The sequence below is a fragment of the Lucilia cuprina genome, chromosome 3 (genome assembly GCF_022045245.1).
Source record: "Lucilia cuprina isolate Lc7/37 chromosome 3, ASM2204524v1, whole genome shotgun sequence".
In the NCBI taxonomy this organism is placed as follows: Eukaryota; Metazoa; Arthropoda; class Insecta; order Diptera; family Calliphoridae; genus Lucilia; species Lucilia cuprina.
Genome location: NC_060951.1, coordinates 33,618,603 through 33,642,660, shown reverse-complemented (window position 1 = coordinate 33,642,660; position 24,058 = coordinate 33,618,603). Strand labels below are relative to the sequence as shown.

General features: G+C 29.3%; 1 protein-coding gene across 4 annotated transcripts in view; it reads right to left on the bottom strand.

Annotated features, from left to right (window-relative positions):
• The window catches only part of LOC111678843 (loricrin), a 161,674-nt gene that overhangs the window by 78,252 nt on the left and 59,364 nt on the right, over positions 1-24,058 (bottom strand). For 3 of the 4 annotated variants that reach the window (XM_046947683.1, XM_046947685.1, XM_046947686.1), the window contains exon 2: positions 22,160-22,472. The exons of the other annotated variant lie outside the window; for it this stretch is intronic. The gene's annotated coding sequence lies outside the window, so the exon portion shown is untranslated. The remainder of the gene's footprint in view (positions 1-22,159; positions 22,473-24,058) is intronic. 4 annotated transcript variants of the gene reach the window in all.

The window sequence follows — 24,058 nt, the reverse complement described above, 5'->3', positions numbered from 1 at the left end:
ATTCAGAGAATGACTCTGAGCCTATTGTTATACTTTAAAGTGGGTATAGGATCAATATTATTGTACGTTACAAACATCAGCACTAATCCAATATACCCTCCCCACTAAAGTGTTGTAGGGTTTAATTATACATTAACAGACTTATTCATAACAATTTATAAAAAGTTTTTAGAACAAATTTTGTATGAACATTTAATTAACATTCAAAATTTAAACATTAACATTTGAATTCTTTAACATTGAGTCAATTGTCATTTATAACAGTTAAACTTATTTTAAAAGTCTAGTTATCTTCCGGATTATACATACATATGTACACGCCTTGTTAAAAAAAAACAAACAGTTTTATAGAAAGTTATGTATATTTGGAATACTAAAATTCACTGACTATATTATGTACTTAGTACGTGTCTACTGTTTTTAATCCTAATTAAGCGATCTGTTTGTCTATGTTAGTTTTCTATAGAATAATAGAAACATAACGTTAACGATATTAGACTATTTTCAAATTACAAAAATGTTTCCTTTCTATATTCATTTAGAAAAATCTATAATATAAACCATAACTAAGTGCAATTTATATATGAAAATAATTAAATTCTAATTATAATTATACTCATGTGATAGTCTCTTCAATTTAAAAACGATTTTAATTACCATCTAATAAAATCAAATAAAATTATAAACAATGATTTGTAAACAAAATAAATTTGCGTCATAATAAAAACTAAAAATACTAAAATTGTATCACAAAGAATGAAAAATATTACCCATAAATTAGCATATAGATTGGGCAACATGAAATTTATATATTTTCATCCATATTCATCAATAACAATAACACCGCCATCATCATCAGCATTATCAATCCATCATGTGTAACGTTATATGTATAAAGTGAAAGCCTCACATTAAATTCACATTATTTTTATTATTTTATTTTGAGCTTCTGTTTGTGTTTTATTTTTGCTTTATTATTTATATTTCAGTTCAAAATAATTATTTGGAAATGAATGCTAGCCGACCTTGAAGTTGCAATGTGAATAAATACAAAACAATCGCTTAAAGTTGTTTAAAACTTTAAGCGATTATTTCCTGAAAGAGAGAGAGAGAGCGGGCAGACACGTCTCATTCAAAGTATTTTAGTAAAAAGCTTCTCGTGTCATAATTGTCTAAATTATAGTGATGTTGTATATGCTAGGGCTAATCACAGTTTGCAACCGGTTTGTCTGATAAAGTCAAGTTTTTTAAATCATATCGCTTATTTATTCTTAAAATAATGTCGTTTTGAGAAGAATGATTTTGAATGTTTAATGACATTTTACTGTTTATAACCTTCAACACTATAATGGGGGAGAGTATTAGTTCTGATATTTGTGATTGATTTTACAACAACCTTAATGTATACCAAACGGCTCTGAATCACTTTCTGAGTCAATTTAGATATGTCCGTCTGTACGTACATCAGGCTTGGGAATTAATGATTGCAATTTAATTACAATTACATTTGAAATAATTGAAGATTTACCAATTACAACTACTCTTAATTGTAATTAAAGTTTTTTAATTGCAATTACATGTAATTGTAATTGATAAATTTATAATTACAAATAATTGTAATTGGTTATTGCTCAATTACACATTACAAGTAATTGTAATTGACAATGTAATGAATTACTTTGTGTAATAATTATCCCCATATCTGTCCGAATATCCGCTTGTCTAAGAGTCCGTGTAAAGCTTGTACCACGCTAAAGGCTTTTGATAATTACAGATTGCAAGTAATTGTAATTGAACATGTAATGTATTTCTTGTTGTAAACATTACCTCTCATGTCTGTCTGTCCATCTGCCTATCTGTGAGTCCATGTAAAGCTTGTACTACACTAAAGGCTTTTGATAATTACACATTACAATTAATTTGACCATGTAATGAATTACTTTGTGTCATCATTGTCCCTCATGTCTGTCTCTCCATTCTCTCCTGTCGGACCATCCGCCTATCTGTGAGTCCATGTAAAGCTTGTAACCCTCTAAATGCTTTTGACTCCATACAGCCATACTCCCCGGATTTCAATAAAAATCGGATTAATTTTTTAAATGTCTATACGACACTGCCAATTTTCGAATGATCAAGTTTCATTTTGCCGTGACCCATAGAAACTTCACTTTTAAAAATGACTAGAAGATCTCTAATCTCGAATATAAAATGTTTTCTCAAAAATGTATAGTGCAAGAAAACTGTGAACACCTTTAATGTTTCATTACTTAAAAATAATTATTTATTTATTTAATTTTATAGAAATCTAAACAATTTACATGATCACTTCCATTTTACCTCATTAGTTTTATGTAAGTGATACAATTTCATATAAATTACAAAAAATATTTTCAAATAAATTACAACTTGACAGAAAGACAAAATAAATGAATACAATTCTATTTGTAAAGTCTACTAAAAAATTAAACGTAAAAACAGCAGCTAAATAAATGACCTTGTTATAAGTTCAAGATCATGTTGGCAATTCATAAGAAAGATCGGATGTAAAGTCATTTATGGACTGATACTTACTGAATGAGATGAAATGATTTTTTTTTAATTTGAATATATTTTATTTTACCAATTCGTTTTAATACTTACTGAACTAATTCTTATTTAACTACAATTTCATGATGACATTTTTAAATCCCAATTATAAATCGTTTTGATTCATTTAAATATTTTGTGTACAAAACATTTTTTAATTCCGTTTTTATTTAAATTGTTGAATAAATATTGATATTGTTGTTATATTTGTAGTATATAAATTTAATGGATCTAAATTGTTGTTTACACAAAATTAGTACAAAGCAATAAATATCCCAGCAAAAACATGCATTTTAATGAGTTAAAAACAATTATACTTTTTGTTAAAAAATTAAATACAATTTTTTTACTTATTTAATAGATTACATGTAATATTTTGTATAGAAATTTTAACAAAGAGAATTCAGATAGATAGATAGATAGATAGATAGATAGATAGATAGATAGATAGATAGATAGATAGATAGATAGATAGATAGATAGATAGATAGATAGATAGATAGATAGATAGATAGATAGATAGATAGATAGATAGATAGATAGATAGATAGATAGATAGATAGATAGATAGATAGATAGATAGATAGATAGATAGATAGATAGATAGATAGATAGATAGATAGATAGATAGATAGATAGATAGATAGATAGATAGATAGATAGATTGACAGACTCCTCTGGTGACCATATCAGGCTTAGAATGAGAGACGGAACTCAGGTAAACAAATATCATTACTTGTAGAATATCGGAACTGCTCAGGCTTAATTTGCCTATGGAACCTTGCAAGTGCACAGACTACTCTATCTTGATGCACCCTTTTTCCACGATCAGGAAATTCTCCATTTGCAATACTAGAGCAGCTCTCTATCTCTAGTGTTTTCAACAGTCAGGCATGTAGACAGACAGACGGACATGGCTAGATCGTCTTTAAGTCTAATAAGGGCCTAATATTTATAGTATTTATTTTTTCTTCGATATCGTACAAACGGAACGACAAAAAATAATAATTTGTTTTTTTGTCAAATATGTATTTTATTGATTTATCTACATTTTTGCAAATTTTTTTAATTCAATTACAAATTCAATTAAAAAACAACTTTTCGAAAAAAAATTATAAATTAGTGGTTTTTTATTACATCGAGTAGAATTATTTATATTTTACAGTTAAATTGATTTTTTTTTGTTATCTACGGAATGCACTAGTTAAAATACATACGTTTTTTTAATAGCTGACCTCAATTGGTTGGCGCAAAATTTGTCATAAATTTCTATTTATTTCATTGTGTTTAATTGTGGTTTTAGCACTGCATTAAAGTGTACTCGATTTCAGTTTTAGCTCAATAGATTATATTTATTTTGTTAAAATATTTATACACTGAGAAAAATAAGGTAAAAAGGTGAATCAAAATAGATAAATGTTACTAATTTAAGTCGTTAGAAATTTAGAGAAATTACGATTGAAACATTGAATCATAATGTCCGTGTACGTTATGACAAATTCAAAAGTGTAGCAATATCCATAGAAAACACTCTTAGAAGATGTTTTTTTTTTTCGTTAACTTTAAACATAATATCCAAAACATTTCTGTTTTAAAAGTGTCCAAACTTTATGACACGTTAAAATGTTTGATATCATCAATCGATACTATGACATTTTTTGTTGTGTCATAACAACATCCATGGACATTACGATATTGAACATTATGACACTCCATATGCATACATTGACTCCTATTAGAATTGGTAAGTTTGAAGATATCCATCCAACTAAGTCTGACCATTTTACTCATAAATAAATCTTTAAAAAGATTTTTTTACAAATGAAGAGAAAACGAGACATACTGTTCAAAATTTATTTTGAGATAAAGGCAAAATTAAATGAATAAAATTTCATGTAGACAATATCATAAAATATACTTAAATCTGATTATCTTTACAAATGAGATTTAATGCTTTAAATAAACAATTTCTTTAGGTATTTGTGAACACATCTAGCAATTCACTTCAGTAAAGTTATCCTTTAAATTCTTTGATATAAATATCCAGCATTTTGTATAGAAATTGTTGAAAAAAGGACATTTTATTATTTTCTTTTACTCACAGTTAAACAAGAGCAAAAATAAACTTTATAGAGAATAAAAGTTCTTTTGAAAAAGTTCTATTGAAATTTAACAACCTGCTTATGAACAGGAAGAAATAAATATAAAAAAAGTTGGGCATAGCAGATCATAAAACATCTCTACATTAGAAGACTTATAAAGATATTCGGAAGATTGCAAAGTAAAGCCACATACAATCGTTTTTCAGCTAATTGGTGAAAGTTAAAACAAAGTCTACCCCTAGCCATCACATTGTCAAAAAGTCGAAGAAGTCAATCTTCACCCCATATAGTAAGAAGATACAGACAAAAACCTTAAGTTTGGTTATTAAAGCGTCCACTCTCTTGCTTACAAGGGGACACCAAAGTGACAATGAATTTAAGCCAATCAAGTAGTTAGATGATAGTGGAAATCGCAGTTTTTTCGAATGTATTGGTACTTTGTTGAACTATCTGCCTGTTAGTCAGAATTCTACCCATTACATTCATATTCTACAAACACTATATTAAACTGATAATACTCTCCTATTTAGACAATAATTGTGTAGGGTATAATAACACTCTTGCTCTGTATAAAGTCTAGATAAAAGTATATATTTATGTATGTAGAAATATATTTTTGTTCATTTCTTTTGTTTCTTCTGAAGGTAAAAAAAAACAACAAAAAATAGGGAATTGACTGAGAAGTGTGATGAATTTGAACAAAAAATGCTAAAGTTTTGTGCAACATATAAATGGGATAAAAAGAAAGGCATGCTACATTTAAAGGAGTGTTTTCACAAATTTTTCAATTGAATGAAATGAAAATGGGTTAAATGCATAGTAAATTAATAGGAAATTCTTTAAAAAAGCGACATTGTCTGTATCGAAACTAGTGATGTCAATCAAAATTTTCAAATCAAAACAAGTACTTTTTTCTTTATTTTATTACAAATATATATCCATTCGGTATAGGTACAGGTCTAATGTACATGTTTTATGTTAAGAATGTCATATATTACATTGCATTATAAGAACTTTTTTGAAAAACTATGTTTTATATAACACTATGGGAACTAAAATAAAGAAGTAGGAAGACAAATATACATAAATATGTATAACACAACAAGCTCTAACTGGCAGACATCTCTTAACAAGCCAGCCCCTAAAAAAAAACTTTGACAAGAACATTCTTGGTGAACAATAATCCCCCCCCCCCATTGCCAGTAGTAAGAAATGTTATTCATAATACTGCAACAACATCATATTAAAAACTACAATTTACAAGGAACCACAACATCAAAACTAAACTACAAGGAAGAAAACGAAAGAAAAAATGTTAACATGTCTCGACACATTACTTTGAAACAAAGTTTTGAGAATACAGGAGATAAGAACACACATAGTCATGAATTCTTATTTATTGTATATGAAGAACGTATATTAAAGTCTAGGTAATAGTCCGACATAGACATGTTTTCCAGACTAAAAAAGTATATACATACACGTGATGCTTTCATTGAAGGTATTTATTGTACTACAACTATTATATACACATGTGTATGTAATCCTTTTATATTAGTCCTATCTTAATTTTTACTTAAACAGTAAGTAGACAAGTAATAGTGAAACAAAATGTAAATACTTACTTTTTGCGTAAATAAGTACTATTTTTTATAGGCGATAACTAAATAATAACTGAAAACTATTATGGATTTATTTTCTGATATTTTCATTTAGGATTAGAAGTAATAGCGAATTCCTTATTAGACATATGCTCTAGAAAATTGGCTACAAATCTTATTCAAAACAAGTAGGAAATTATATAATACCCAAAAAAAAGCATTTAAGTTAAATTTTATCTTACCTCAGATATACTGAAGCCATTTATTGTTGAAAAAATTGTAGAAAAATTTAAAGGGTGCCTTTTATAAGGGTCATCAAGGCTAGTATGAAACTTGATTTTTCAGCTTTTTGTCAAGATACGAGTATATTAAACATAATTATTCAGTTTTATGGAGGCTAGGTGCATTAATGGACCCATGTTAACCATTTTCTAAAGGCTTTGTCTAAGGTATCATAGAATATCATGTGCCAAATTTCATTGAATTATCTTCAAAATTGCGACCTGTTATTTGATTAAAAGGACGGACAGACAGACAGACAGACAGACGGACGGACGGCCGAACGCGTATAGCTAAATCGAGTCAGATAATGGTTCTGGGCCTATACTTTAAGGTATAGGACCAATGTTATTGTGCATTACAAATATCAGCGCAAACCCAATATACACTCCCCACTAAAGTGATGTAGGTTATAAAAAGTAATGTTATTGATATCAAGTAGTGTATGAAATAACTGCTAATATATTTTAAGGGATAGGTCTAATACGAACATATTTTTGACAAAAAAAAAAAAAAAAAAAAACAACAAAAAGAGTTATTACTAATGTATGTACTTTTGCTATAATAGTGATTTGTGGTTAAACACTATTTTATATTTTAATTAGATGGATGTTTCAATGAATGCTTCTCATTCCATTATATTAGTCACTATTAATATACCCATCGTCAAAAAAGATGGAGTGTATTGATTTTGTTGGTCCGTTTGTAACACATCGAAATATTTATCGGAAACCCACAACATACATTCTTGGACCTATATATATACATTCTTGGATCTTATTTATTTCTAAGACGATCTAGCCATGTCTGTCCATCTGTTCGTCCGTCCGTCTGTCTGTCCATATGTCTGTCGGTCTGTCTGTTGAAAGCACGATAGAGTCTGAACGGAAAGAGCTAGATTTTAACATTTACACAAATATTCCCCATAGGGAAAACAATGAAAATGGGTAGTATCGGCCCACGTTTTTGTATAGCCATAAAAGTGGCCTTATAAAAAAAAAAGATTTAACAGTTATAAATGTTTTAAAAATGCGAGTACAACAAAAATTTTATGAGGATTAGCCCATTATTGACCCTACCTCATATATGGTCCCCTCCCAAAAAATGACTATAACGCCCATGATTTATATATAAGATTCGGCATAGTCGAATATAATACTCCTAATTGTTTGATATTTTGTTTGGTTTTGTATAAGTTGTTGTTGTTTGTTTTTTATTTATATATATATGTGTAATGTGTATAATGAACTTAAAATTCTTAACATTGCTATTTACAAACATTGAAGTCGGTCAAGACCGGGTCTAGTTTTATAGAAACTACAAACCTTGGTTTTATCTAATGTTACCCACAACCACAATTCTGGGTAAAAAGTATAAAACATGTATACCAATTTACACGTACTAAACAAAAAGTCATAACTATTTATAAAGGTTTTTGCAATAGTTATGTTAGTTTTTGGATGGTGGGAGCTTCAGTAATGGCTCCCATATACTTTCTTTGTTTTAATGATTTATATTTTTTATGTATAATTTTTTCTTTAATTATCACAAACGAATTTACTTAAGTTTTTGAAAAACTTTTGGATCACCCTTTTGAAAATGTTCCAAAATTTAAAAAAATTGTTGTTTCCTCGTTCGTTTATTGTTGTTGTGGTGCAATGTATTTTTTTTTTTAAATACCAACTAACATTCATACAATTTATGTGAGAAAGTATGAGAGACAGTCATCATGTATTTTGTTTTTATTTTTTTTGGGGGGGGTTTTCCAACAAAAATTTCAAATGTTGATGTTTTTACTTTTTTTTGGAAATTTGAAACAACGTATTTTTGCAAAAATTATGCATGAATGAATGAACATGTATTGGGTAGTCTGAAAAGTAATTTAATATTTTTTTAGTGTCTCTAAGTTACTTAAAGAGAATAGACTATAAAATTTGTTATCTATTTTATAGAAATTTCATATAATATACATGGTATAAGCTACTGAATCTATGAAGTCTTTAGCTGGACAAAGCTACCTCTAATACCAGTGAAGTCAGCAGATCAATCGGACAGTCTACAATCCACTTAGGGTTGCTCCTTGCCACCAAAAGTCCAGGTGAGAAAGTCGGCCCTTTGATCAAGGAGAGACAGACATAAAGCTTAAGTTTGTTTCTTAAGAGTCCAATCTCTTGCTAACAATGGTGATACTAAAGTGACGATTATCATCATCTTCATTTACAACCAGATGATCAGATGTTAGTAAAATCATTGTATTTTCAGGATGCATTGACTCTTAGTTAAACAACTGGGTATGTCTTGTACATGTGTACTCATACACGAATGAATGAGTGAATGAATAAATACACAAAATTTAAAATAGACAAAATATATCATCATCAATGTCTAGTATATGTGGCAGTGATGGGCAAATCAATATTATAAAATGCTTTTTTTTTGGACAAAATTTGTAAATCTTTGATTCTAGTTATGTATAATATTCATCTAATATGTATATTAACTTATACAAAAGTTAAGAGAAATTGCCCATAACTGTTGTACATTATTGTAGAAAGACTCGAAGTGCTACAGAAAAAGAATTAAAAGTAAAACCAAGAGACCTTTCAAATGGAGTTATTTTGATTTATACGAGAAGTTGTAAACGAAATAGACTGAATAATAAGTAGTATAACAGAAGTTGTTTTTCTTGTTAAGATATTTACTAAAGCTACGAAAATAAAGGCTTAGTCAATTTAAAAAAGAAAATACGATATGTATACTTTATGTTACATTAATAAAGAAAATAAAATAAAGTTTATGTAAATGCTTTATATGTTTGTAACTCAGAATAATATTGGACCGTAAAGTATACCTATCATCATCATTTTCTAAGTCGATTTAGCTGTCTGTCTGTCTGTCTATTTGTCTGTCTGTCTGTCCATCCGTCCATGTAAACCTTGTAATCAAACTACAGGTTGCAATTTCGGAGATAATTCAATGAAATTTGGCACATATATATTTTATGGTACCATAGACAATGAATATGCAAAATTGTTTACATCGGTCCATTATTTCACCTAGCCCCCATACAACTGCACCCTCCGAATAGTGCTTTTAAGTTCATAATGATGTTTAATATACTCATATCTCGACAAAAAGCAGCAAAAACCAAGTTCAATACTAGACTTGATGACCCTCACGAATTCCGTAATAATAGGTCCTCATATGACCATAGCCCCTGTAAAAAGTCCTCATCAAAATTTCACTTAAATGTTTATTAAACAATAAACGGCTTAAGTAGGTATATCTGGGGCAAGGTACAACTAAACTAAATCACATTATATTTATGTAAAAGGTGTAGGGTATTATATGGTCGGCCTCGCCTGACTATAATTTATTACTTGTTTAAAACTGTTTTTGTTTTAAAACTGCTAAAAAGTAAATTGTTTTTGTAGTTTGAAATCGTTTAAAAACTTAAATAAAATGTGTTAATTAATTCATATTTCAATTGTTTCTAAACTGACTCAGTTAAGTTATACATTTTTTTTAAATATTTAATTAAGTCGTTACTGTTAAAATAATTGCACGCATTAATTGATAAAAGAACCTTAAAATTACCTTGTAAATAATATAACAAACATATAATTTGTTTAATGTGATATTGTATATTGTTTAAAATCAATCATGAAATTTACTACGGATTTTTTATTTGAAAATTACGCTTCACCTTCGTGGGAAGGGTATATATAAGCTTGTCATTCCGATTGTAATTTTTACAATATAATTTTTCGAATATATATTTCAAATCCCTATAGAAAGCTGAGTCGATTAAGCCATGACTTCTATCTATCTGTAAGTATGTCTGTGTGGTTGTCAATCAGTCAGTCAGTCTGTTTGTCTGTCAGTCTATCTGTCAGTTTGTCTGTCAGTCTGTCTGTCTGTCTATCTGTCTGTCTATCTGTCTATCTGTCTGTCTGTCTATCTGTCTGTCTATCAGTCTGTTTGTCTTTCTGTCTATCAGTCTGTTTGTCTGTCTATCTGTATATCTGTCTGTCCGCCCGTCTGTCTGTCTATATGTCTATCAGTCTGTCTGTTTATCTGTCTGTCAGTCTGTCTGTCTGTCTGTCTGTCTGTCTGTCTGTCTGTCTGTCTGTCTGTCTTTCTGTCTGTTTGTATGTCTGTCTGTCTATCTGTCTGTCTGTCTGTCTGTCTGTCAGTATATTTGTCTTTCTGTATATCAGTCTGTTTGTCTATATGTATATCTGTTTGTTTGCCCGTCTGTTGAAATCAATCTTCTAAAGAGCCCAGATATCTTTGGGATCTAAACCTTCATAAGTTTCCTATTTAAAATCAGCAAAAAAGAGCCATAAATAACGGAGTATGAACAAAACTTCGAGACAAGACAACAACGTTAAGATTGTGTTTGTTTGTGAGTACGTTAACAGCTCGTCAGCCTTTAGATTACGAAGAGGCAGACATAAAGCTTAAGTTTATTTTCTAAGTGTCCACTTTCTCGCTTACACATGGAACATTAAAGTGACGATTATATTCACCCTTAATAAAAAAGGAATACATCCGTGACCAAAGACAAATTAAAGCCAAGAAACAACAACAACGTTTAGTATTTGTGTTTGTATGATAATTTTTGCGATTTGGTTAGGAAAAATTAAATAAACAAATAAAAAATTCTTAAATTTAACACTATGGTGAAGGGTGTATAAGAATCGGTACAGTCGAATGTATTACTCTTACTTGTTTTTTGTTTGTGTACACATTAATATGCTTGAAACCTTTAAACTGTTTCTTATTAAATATTTACGCCAACAAAAAAAATTAAAAAACAATAAACATTTAGCGATTTTTTATAAACAATTTCATTGATTTCAATTTTTTAATGATTTCTCTTTTTAAAATATTTACGTTGAAAGAATAACAAAAACTTGTGTAGGAGCGACATACATTTTAAACAAGTGAGAGAAGTCAATCTAGACCAACTCATTTGTATCTTTAAATCGCAGCTAAAATGACCAATTTAAGGCTGAAGTTACAGTAGGCAGATTTTTTTGAATCGGCAAAATTGTAGCCTTATTTTACGTGGTTTGATTACAAATGGGATGATACCGATCGATGGTGTTGCTCAGTAGTCCCAACAAAAAAATAACTTCCAATGAAGCAAAAAAGAAGTAGAATTTACTCCATGGAAGTATTGAAATAGACATAGAGAATTGATGATTTTAACACAGGCTTGTCATATGAGGAATGTATTTTGTTATTTGATTTCAAATTCACTTCTTCTGAAGTCATTCTCAGGAAGTAATTTTTATGTTCTTTTTTTTTTGGTAAAAAAAATTCACTTAGTGCTGCTTTTGAAGTGGTGAAAAATGTTATTCTTTTGGAAGTACATCCTGTTTTTTGGTGGGGTGTAGGATATAAGATATATATGTATATAGTGTATAAATATGTACTATACAATTGTACATAAATAATTATAAAAATATTTCTTATATTTTTCCAATATATAAATATGATTCTTTTGAAATTAGTATTCTTAGATGAAATGCTAAATATTTTATTTCTACGTTATCTTCACATTATTTATGAATGTGTCATTATCAATTCATTGGAAGAGACAAAAATTTGTGTGTTTTGTTCAATTTAAATAAATTTTTTTGTTTTCGTATTTTTTTATAAAAAAAATATTGATAACCTATATAATTGGGTCAAAATCAAGTGATTATTTTTTATAAATCTACAATTAAGTCTATTTTAGTATATTAAACTAAAGTCTAGTTTTCTAATGAATAGTTAGTTTGTTATAAGTAAAGGATTGGGAAATGCCTAAATTAAAATCACGGAAATAAAAAGAAACATGTCTGAAACTCAGATTACTAGAGATAAAAGCCAACAAACCGCATTTTTTAAATTTTCTTTATACTAAAGTAGTGAGAGTATTATGGGTTTTTACAAAGAGACTCAGAATTATTTTCTAAGTTAATAAGCTGTTTCTGTCCCTCTGTTCTCTGCAAAATTTGTAATCAATTAAAACAGGTCTGTCCATCCATCCATCCGATTTGTTCAAACTAAAGGTCGCAGTTTGCTGATCAAATTTGGCAAAAGGAAACTCTTTTAAGCTAAAACTTTTGGCTGACAATTAAGGCATTATTTGGATGCATTGTTTAAAAAATAAACATTACTCTATATCTAAACAACAACCCTGACCTCTTCTAACTATTTCATTTGCTTTTATTTCTTTCATTCTTTATTCTAAAACCACACAGAATAATAAATTATAGTGCCAAAATGCAGAGAAATGGCCAATTAGAAATGACACAAGTACTGAATGTAAAATAGTTTATAAGAGTAAATACATATGTGTAAATAAAAAATTTCACATGCTGCGACATATTACACGAATAATAAAACTATTCTAACTATTTACACTTCATAGAATTCACAGCCTCACAAAGAGAGAAATTAATGATGCCAAATTAGTTAATTATCTGAATAACAAGAAAATAATTATATATATTTTGTATATTTATTGTTACAGCACGAAATAATATGGAAAAACAATGTGAGGAGTTTTAGGCAAACAATGGGGGAGATTACATAGAAGGCATTTTATGGTAAAAGAAAAAAGTAAAATACTTCATTGACATGATACACATTTACCACAAACCAATATAAATTAAAAATATGGGTTTCCCAAACTGCAAAAATGCCATAAATGCCATTTTCCTTGAATGATTTTTTTTTAGTTATGCCAGTTTAAAAGTAAATAACATATGGGTAATTCCATACGACTGTATGTGACATTCGCAAGTCTTCAGAGTGGTATAGATTTTGTAAAATTAGAAGTACATTCTGTTACATTTAAAGAATACTATATTTGCAAAAAAATCATCCCATTCGGAACCTTGTTTTCCAAAATATGAATCAAAATATGGCGATATTATATCGATATTTACGAAAATCTGCGAATTCTGTGGGTGTATCTTTTTTGTTTTAATTTCTTACACTATGGGACACAGACGTTTAAGTGTTTTCTGAAATTAAACTTTGAATAGAACAAGGGTCAAATGAGGTTCAATCGTTATGAATATCGGCATAAAGGTTTGGGCTTATAAACATTTTAGATTTGCCGATTTTTGATGGGATATGAGCTAAAAAGTGATATTTTTGGAACCGTTTGTATGGCGGCGAGGTGTAAAAAAAGCCCGATTTCAAAAAATGTTCAAAAATGGTGCTACAAAAGATCATATACCAAATTTTGTTGAATTATCTTCAAAAATGCAGAAGTTATAAGGGTTTTATTTTTTCAGTCTCGATTTACCTTTTCACGGAATTGCCCATATGATAATGAGGTTTTCTTTTAATGACAATGGTTTGTAATTATCATTAAAGTTGTTGTATTTGAGTAACGATAATAAGGTCAATGTAAATGTAACACAAAAAGTCTCATACAAACACAAAAAAGACCAAAGTTACTGCCAATACTTAGAAATTCTAAGTTAAAATGCTTCATTCAGCAGTTTGGAATGGCAACCCTGTTCTAGTGAACTAGTTATCTACATGTATGTCTGTCTTGTTGTTGTCCTTTTGGGAAACTAATTTAACAACCAAATATCCAACTAACTAACTAACTAACTAACTAACTAACTAACTAACTAACTAACTAAATAACTATCTAACTAACTAACTCACGTACAGAATGGTAAAAACAACTTAAAATCACTTCTGTACAGTTTACCTAGGTACACTGTAGTAACACAAGATAGACTACTGTTAAACAATGAAAAAGATGAACTAAGTATAAGGGCCTTCAAATTTTCAAAAGTTAGTGTAAATATCACTGAATAGAAATAAACTACAAAAAATTAAATTTTGCACTTTTTGCTAGGACTAATAAATAAAAAGTTGCACTCATTTGAATAAAACCTTGTACGACCAAACTTAAATCCCTTCAAAGTCCTGCTGTTCTTTACCAATACATATAAATAAAAATCCACATTATAAGTTAAGGTTCTCTATTTTAACGAAAAAAATATTGATAGCATTTATAAATGTACTCATTATTAATGACTTGAAAAGTTTAGAGTAAATGCATTTACAATGTCATTTATTCAAAATGCAATAAAACTAAAGAAACTTTTTTTCCATAAAAAATAATCTACAAAAACTATACTACCAGAATCACAATCAACAATGAAACTAAGAAATTCCGAGTTATTTAAATTTAACTTTTTAAAAATTGTCTCTAATTCATCGAAGGCCAAATTAAAGACAGGATTTAGCTGCAATGTCGTAATTTCACTGAATAGCCTAAACTTAGCAATCATCATAAATTGAAACGACAATGTTTAACAAACAAAAAAAAAAGAACTCAACAAACAATAAGATAAAACAGAACTAACAAATTACAACAGGAATACAAAACTGAACAGACTCATGAAGGACACACAAAATTAGTGATGCGGGTATTTTGTTAAAACCCCAACAAATGACCACAATCAATCGCAGTAGATGTTGCGCATTTATAGTTAGCAAATAGTTTTAGTCAGCTCAATCAACTAACGTTATGGTGTTAAGGACCAACAATAAGTAGAGAGGGAAACTTTAATGTTTCTTACACCAATGCATTTATAATAATGTTGTTACACTATTACAGCCATTGACGTTACCATTGTTGTATTTCATGTTTTTGTTTTTCTGATGCATTCCTAGGATAACCAAACTCGACACAATGGCTTTAAGGGATATTATGTTTGAAATTACTTCGAGATATACATTTGTATAGAAGCTGCAGTTTCAAGGATATGTATATTAGTTTGTGCCAATGTTTTAAGTAGTACCCATACAATCAATCAAAAGTAAACATTTGTGCTTAAAAAATAGTTGTACCTAATATATATGCAACAAATACAAAGTTTATAGACATCCATACATACATATACATATTTCCTCTTCCTTTGTTTCCATTCTTCTTAGCTTTATAATTGTGTATATTTGGCCAAAGTTTCCTTTCTCTTAACATCTATTTTAAAAGTTAAAATTCATTATAGGCGGGTAGATTTATAAGTAACTACATTATGTCGGGACAGAAGTAACTTTTGAGTAAAATTAATAATATCAAACTGTTTGTCCATTAGAAAACAACGAGGACGGAGATTTTTTGCCAACTTTTATAGGTTTAAGAGCAGTTTCATTGGTGAATGTTATAACTCAGTTATTTGTAAGATACTCCACTTTAATATGACCTTAAGTGACTAAATATATATATCAGACTAAATTGTATTTGTGCTACTGCTGGCAGTATGAATAATAAACCACAAAAGCAATTTTTATACCCTTCACCTTCGTGAGAAGGGTATATATGAGTTTGTCATTCTAAAAGTTATGTCTACAATATAACTTTTCAACTCTTTAAAGTATATATATTAAGGATTCTGATATATAGTGGAGTCGATGCAACAATGTCCGTCTGTATGTCCATCTATTTGCCCGTTTGTCTGTCTGCCTTTTGAAATAAATTTCCTGAAGACCACAGATATCTTTGAAGTTCAAATTATCAGTAACTATGTCAGACATGCTAACGAGTTGTTTCCTATTTAAAATCAGAAAAAGTCCATCCATAAATAACAGATATATGATCTAAAATCCGAGACCATCTTAGAAAATTTCTTTAGAATGTTTCGCTGTATGTTGGCTTTAATGCTTTTTGAATTTTGTTTCGTTTGGCATCAACTATTGTTATTTATAGTGAAGGGTATTTATGATTCGGTAAAGCCGTATACACTTTTCCGTATAGCCGTATAGACTTTTCAGTAGTTTTATATAAGTACATAGTTGCATTGCTTCTAGACTAAATGGAAGTGAAAAAGGTTCAAATATATTTTCACAAATTTGTCATTGCATTTGAATGTTGTACAGCCAAGTAGGACGAGGTGTTGTCTTTATTTATAAAATTTTCTATATGAAAACATTTTCCATACAAAATTTCTACGATAATCTATCAATAACTTTTTTAAGCATTTATGAATATGCGGGGAAATGAATAAATACCTAGGATACACTAAATTGCTATTAATGAGGTTATGTGGAAACCAGTTGTACAATCAATACAATATTGACGAACAAATTTGGAATACGAACTCTTTGTATATTAAGGGAATCTAAAGTAAAAACTTACTTCCGCTCTTTTACTCCCCTTCCTTTAAACTTCGAGTTTAAAAGTATACTTTAAGCCTTTTTTAAAACTGCAGGGTCTATTGTTAAGTTTTACTATATCAACTATTACAATTGTTTTATATTTTTAGTGTTATCTTTCTTCTTTCCCTACTAAATAGTGGTAATAATGCTGCAGTTGTTAACATTTCAAGGTCTTTTTGTGTGTGCATTCTTTTTTTGGTAAATAAAGACACAATATAATAATGCACTTATGGGGTTATGTATTCTTCCACTTCTTTGCCAGCTAAACAATATTAAAATACAAACATACTAGTCTAACAAATATAAATGTTTGAGATAAATACTAAAGGTTTATAATAAATATTTAAAATTGTATTTACATAAAAAAAAATTATTTCCAGTCTGTTTCCATTTTTTTATATTTATTCTATTTTATAGTTCTTTTATAAAGAGGTATATTATCCTTTCTAGATGTTGGCAATGCAAGTTAGTTTTAATAAGTGAGTTTATTGTTTTAAACATTTGCATTTTGGTTTCTTTTATGTTTTCTTTAGCTTTTATTACACTGAAATTAATCTATGACTAATATAATAAAAAATGTCGACAAAGAATAACATTCTGTGTCGATTTAGTAATGTCCTTCTGTCTTTCTGTCTGACTTTCTGTCTGACTTTCTGTCTGTCTGTCTATCCGTCCCTCGGTCTGTTTGACTTTCTGTCCGCCTGTCTGGGGAATAATGCATCATTTTCGATAGCGTTCGTCCTTCTGTCTGCCCGTCCCTCGTTCTGTTTTTCTATATGTCTGTCTGTGGGTATAATGCACCAATTTTAATCATTTTCGATAGCGTTCGTCCTTTAGGAGGCGTACGTGCAAAACGTGTCTGTCTGTCTGTCTGTCTGTCTGTCTGTCTGTCTGTCTGTCTGTCTGTCTATCTGTCTGTCTGTCTGTCTATCTGTCTGTCTGTCTATCTGTCTGTCTATCTGTCTGTCTATCTGTCTGTCTGTCTGTCTGTCTGTCTATCTGTCTGTCTGTCTATCTGTCTGTCTATCTGTCTGTCTATCTGTCTGTCTGTCTATCTGTCTGTCTATCTGTCTGTCTATCTGTCTGTCTATCTGTCTGTCTATCTGTCTGTCTATCTGTGTGTCTATCTGTCTGTCTATCTGTCTGTCAGTCTGTCTCTCTGTCTGTTTGTCTATCTGTCTGTCTGGGGGATAATGTACCAATTTCAATCATTTTCGATAGCGTTCGTCCTTAAGGAGGTACTTACGTACAAAATTTTTTTAAATTATTTTTAAAATCGGACCTGTACAATGCACACAAGTTTTACATGGCCACACAGACGGACGGACATAGCTTAATCGAGTTTAAGCAGAGATATCAATATCAGCAGAAACGCATGTCGGTCGAACAGTCCCGAACTACCTATTTAACCTACCATTTATGTGAACCCTAAATGAACCTTCAGACTAGCTATGTTATCGTAGGGAATAGTCATCCCATAGATAACGAAAAGACAGCAAAAAGCTTAAGCTTATGATTCAAGTGTCCACTCCCTCGCTTTCAAAGGACACATAAAGTGACGATTGTCTTTATCCACATTTACAAAGAGTACATCCGTGACGGAAATCCTAGGGAATAGTCATCCCATAGATAACGAAAAGACAGCAAAAAACTTAAATTTGTGATTCAAGTGTCCAATCCCTCACTTTCAAAGAGCGGATATCCTCATTTACAAAGAATACATCCGTGACGAAGTACAAAATAGAGTCAACCAGATGGTTAGACGTAAATGGAAATCATTGTCCTTTTTCGGATACATTGATTCTTTGTTGAACTGCTGGGACCCTCACTACTATAGCGGTAGTTGTTACAGTTGTTTTGTGGTAATCTTAAGCATGGATTATTTTCAGTGTAATATTAAATATAATTTCTTTAGTTATTCCCTTAAGGGTATTTTTATATTTCTGTATCTGTTTTCCTGTCTGCTTTTAATATTCTTATTATTTTTGGTAATATATACATTACGTTTGCATTTGTGTGTGTATATAAAAAGTAGTTTCTTTAAGTGGTTTAGTGGAAATATGTAAATTTTTAGCAGTAGAACTGTTTTAAATAAGGATTACTAATATTTCACTTTAATATTGCAATTGTTTAAAATATTGTTCATATGCTGTTGAGCTAAACATTTTTAGTTCAAAAAGACAATCAGACCAATTATTAACAATAATTCCACAGGAGTTTATTCCCATTTGCATGCTTTATGTGCAGGAGGAGATACAAAGTTCTCGGGAATTTATTATTGAAAATTGGCCTGTATATTGCTCTTATTCATTAGAATAATGTTGTTATTATGAGAATTTTCACTACGTAATATGGTCCACACCTATGAGTGAAATTGTCATGATAAGATAATAGCTCAAAAATAGTTATGTAATTTTTTTGTTTTGTTTTCTTTATAATTTCAACTTAATTATTAAATGCATCTAGATACAAATCTTAAAAAAGTTTCTTTTAAATTTTACTAAAAATATTTGATGACTACATCGCTGTTGTTAATTGTATGACAAAATATAATTATTTTAATTAGATCTAAATATCTGTATTGCATGTTCGTTGAAAATGAACGTTTTAATTTAATAAACTTTTTTTCTGTATGACCATTTCATTTTAATCTAAATTTTTATTATCTCTTTTAGGGTACAACATACACATGTATATATTAGGGTGTCCCATGGACCACTTTTTTTACAGGAATATCTCTCAAACAATACATATTAATGTACTAATGTAAATGTAGTCTTATATGAAATTTTAAAAAAGGCTGTTTATCGGGACACTCTTATGTACGTAAAGCACACCTTAATGATCTTGAAATGATTGTGACCTATGGATTATTTGAATGAAATCATATCATTAGGTTTTATGTATATTGGTTAAATTGTTATTGCTTTCTTCATTACAATTTTTTAAAGGTTTAAGAATATTTTTTATGAAAAATTGCTTTATAAACCTGTAATAAATTGTTTAGAATAAAGCCCTTTATCAATTCATATTTGACACAATCTTAAAAATGTTAACCTCTTCCGTAAATAAATCTCTAAGTGTTTATGGTATATAATTCTAGCTCAAGTCTGTGAGGAGGAGTCTGTGAGAGGAGTTGTCAATTACTTAACTTAGCCCGATACATGGCAATCAGTCAACCTACATTGGGCGCTTAAACTAGCAAACAAAATTAACTGATTGAGTATTCAAAAACAACTATAGAGGATTAATTTTAATTTAATCTCTAATCCTTCACCTAAAGAATAGCCCTAAAACTAGTATTGAAAAGTTTAACTCATTCGTGTGAGGGAATTTCTGTGGGGCTAGTGTCAAAACTTAACGTAATGATCAGTTCCAAAGCTATACTAGGGGTCCAGTTGTATGTAGGCTGAAATAATAGACCGTTTTCCATATTTTTTATAGGGGTCTGGAAAAAATGTATGAAATATGACAAATTTTATTAAAAATTTCTCATCAGTATATTGATTTTTTTCTTTATAGACTGACAGACGGATCTAGCTTAATAACTCAGAAAATGATTTTGTATTACAAACACGAGGACAAAACCACAACAGTCTTAACAACATAGTTGTGATGGATATCTAAATCACATACATAAGTATATAAAATCACATGGTTTCAATAATTTGATCAGAATAGAATAAGTATATTATAAAATTTATTTGTAAAAAACATATTTCCATTAAAAAATCTATTTATGACCAATTTAAAAATTTGTCAATTTGCCAAAAAGAAATTACAAACGACCATTCATATGCTTAAATGACAGAAGCAAGGGAAATTTTAATTGGTGGGAAATTTGTGAAACCAAACAAGTCAAAATTTTTGAAACCAAAAAAAAAAAAATATAAGATTTTTTATAAAATTGTGAATAAACTAATAAAAACGTATTGTCCATACATGATACACTACACCAGTGAGTAATAGGTAAAAATATAAATTATTATACAAGGGTAAATATTAGGAAACAACAAGTAGGAAAGCATAGTTGGGCATGGCCGACCATATAATACGCTACACCATGAGTATATTTTAAAATTTTTTATTTTTATGTTGAATATTACCATAATTCCAAAGTATTTAAGCAATTTATTGATAAAAAAAAAACTAAAATTTCAACATGAGGCGTTATATAGGTCAAATATGGGACGATCCTCGGTAAATTTGAGAAAAGGATATATTTTTAAATAACAGTTAGTTTTGTTGAGTTTCATTGTGATACAAATGGTTACAATTTAATTTTAGATGTTTAAGACATTTTATGAAAGGAAGTTTGTATGGGGGCTAAGGTCAAATAAGGGCCGATCCTTACGAAAAGCTGCAGCGTGATTTATACTAATATAAAACTTATTTGTGACAATTTTTAGAGAGATAATATAATATTTGACGTAATTATGGCATAAAAAGGTACCGGAAGGTGCCGGAAGGTACGGTTGTATGGGGACTAGGTAAAAAAATGGACCGATTTCAACCATTTTCAATAGGCTTCGTCCCTGTGCCAAAAAAACATGCTTGATCAATATTTCATCAAATAATCTTGAAAATTGCGACCTGTACCTTGCGCACAAGGTTTACATGGACAGCCAGCCAGCCGGACAGATGGACGGACGGACATGTCTTAATCGACTCAAAAAATGATTCTGAATCGATCAGCACAAACGTATAATACCCTCCCCACTATAGTGGGGTAGGGTATAAATATCTTTAAAATAGCGACCTGTAGCGTGCGCACAAGGTTAACATTGACAGACAGACGGACAAAGGGACGGACGGATGAAGATATCTGAATCGACATAAAAAGCGATTGCTATGCTTTTGGTTATTACAAACATCAGCATAAATACATAATACCTTCCCTCTTATAGGGATTCATAACAATTTTCATTATTTTTTTTTTCAATTCTAAGATGACAAAATTTAAATAAGTCAACAAGTTGAACAATAAAATATCGCATAACTTGATCCCATTTCATTACAATCCATTATTCTAAACAAGAGAAAACGTAGAGAAAAAACTTATTTTATTAATTTTTTTTCGTCATTTCACTTATATTGTTGTAAAACAAAACAAGAAACAAAGATGGTTGTCATAATTTCCATTACAATAAAAATAAACCAAGAGTAACAACAGGATAAAAATGCAATAACTACAACAATAAGTTTTAAACGGTTTTGTTTTTGTGCTTATTTCTTTTTTAGATTTTCCACTTTTTCCGCAAAATAAAACGAAACACCGATGAAGAAACTACAATAGAGACACATAAAAAAAGCTAAGCACACTTATGTACTATATAACAAGGAAAACAGAATTATAATAAAAAAAATATGAAAAAGAAAACTTCATAAAATAGTAATACTGACCTGACCTACTCTACACGTTAAGGGAATCCAAATTGTTGGTTCTACAAAAACAACACAGCAAAACACGATGATGTTGTTTGGCTCCGTTGGTGCTCACTGTTTGCTGCACTGTTCCAAAAATGTCGTTATTGTAGTCGTTGTGGCACTTTCACACACAGAGATAAATTCTTTTTTTATTTGATAAATTGGTTTTTTGTTGAGCTTTTAACTATTTTTGATGGATTTTTGTTTTTTCTTTTTTTTTTGCACTAATTTCTTTTTATTTAAGCGCTTTTAAGCGTCTTTTTTTAAATTTGTTATTAAGGTGGTAACACTAATTTTTTTGGAAAGAAAAAATATAAAAAAAATGTTAAATTAATTATTTGCTGTATTATTTGTTATTTGCATAAATATAGAAACAACGACAGCTTAAAAGGAAGAAAAATAAATAAATGTGTAAAATATACAGGATTCTTTTTCATACAATACAATAAGTAAAGAAGAAGGAAGAAAAGGGGAAAAAAGTAAATATTTATTAATAAACAGAAGGGAGCATTGTCTCTCAAGAGTTGAAAGCTCATTTTACTAATGAGCAAAAACGACAACACAGCAACAACAACAACAAAAGCATAATTTATAATAGCAACAACATAAAAGTAGTAGTAGCTGTGTAAAAAGAGTGATGTCTATCAGGGATTTTTTTTGAGCATTATATATTTATAATACTTATGAAAATGGCTAACATAAAGCTGTAAAGCACATATTGTCAGATCTTACAACGTTGTCAGAAAAATTGTACGAAAATATCAAAGCAATCGTGTGAACATATAGAAAAAGAAAAAGTATTTCTGACAAAGTTACATAACAAAAACTGTAAGTTGACACGGTTGTTAGACATTTTTTTAACATTTTTCTGTCGACATTGTAAGATCTGACAACCGTGTATACGTACATAGCTTTAGATTTTATTTAAAATTTCTATCTGCTTGAAATTGATTATCAGTTTTGACAAATTTATACAATAATCTTAAAATAAATCATTTGAAATCGGGTAAAGAATTTTAGGGACATCAATCATTAAAATTAAGTTTCATTGATTGTTCTTCTTATTTTATGTAAAATTTCAGCTCTCTAGCGTTTATCGTTTAGGCTCTATTGAGTCCCTAACAGACAGATGGACGGACATGGCTAAATCGTCTAGGATCTCATAAGGACCCAAAATATTTATGGGTCTACGATGAATATCAAAATTCTAAAATGGACCAAAAGCAAAACTAATTTTTCATAAATGTTTATGTATAATTTAAAAATGACGAAAATTTTCATACCTTTTTCTAATAAAAAGCGAAAGTAATATGCCTCTCAACTCCACCAAAAATCATTTTATGGTCCAGATATATTTCACAAAATTTTTAATTTTATATTTCCATTAATCAGTGTAAAATACTCTATAGCAGTTATTATGTTAGAAATGTCTAATATTTGTTAAATAAGAAAAGATTTAATATGATAAAAACGTTAATTCAGAAATATTTGAACAATTTGTTGACAAAAAAAATAGATTTTCTAAAAGAGGTGTTACATGGTAGCAGGCGGAATTTTTGATAGAGATATTTATGTCTGTATTAGCGTTTGTATGTAAATTTTCAGCTTTAAGTCATTTTCTAAAGGGGACTTTGTATGGGGGAATAGGTTCAAATCCTTACGAAAATCATCAGAATCATTAAGGCTTATATAGAAGTAAGTTTTACCGATTTTTGTTGAGATGAAAAACATTTAACATAATTATGTGATCAAAAACCCTTATTTAGAAATATTTTTAATAGATTTCCTGGTTGAGAAGAGTGTGTGCAAATTTTCATCAAATATGTAAAATTTTATCAAATTATAAAAATTGCTATCTTTAGCACGCGCACAAGT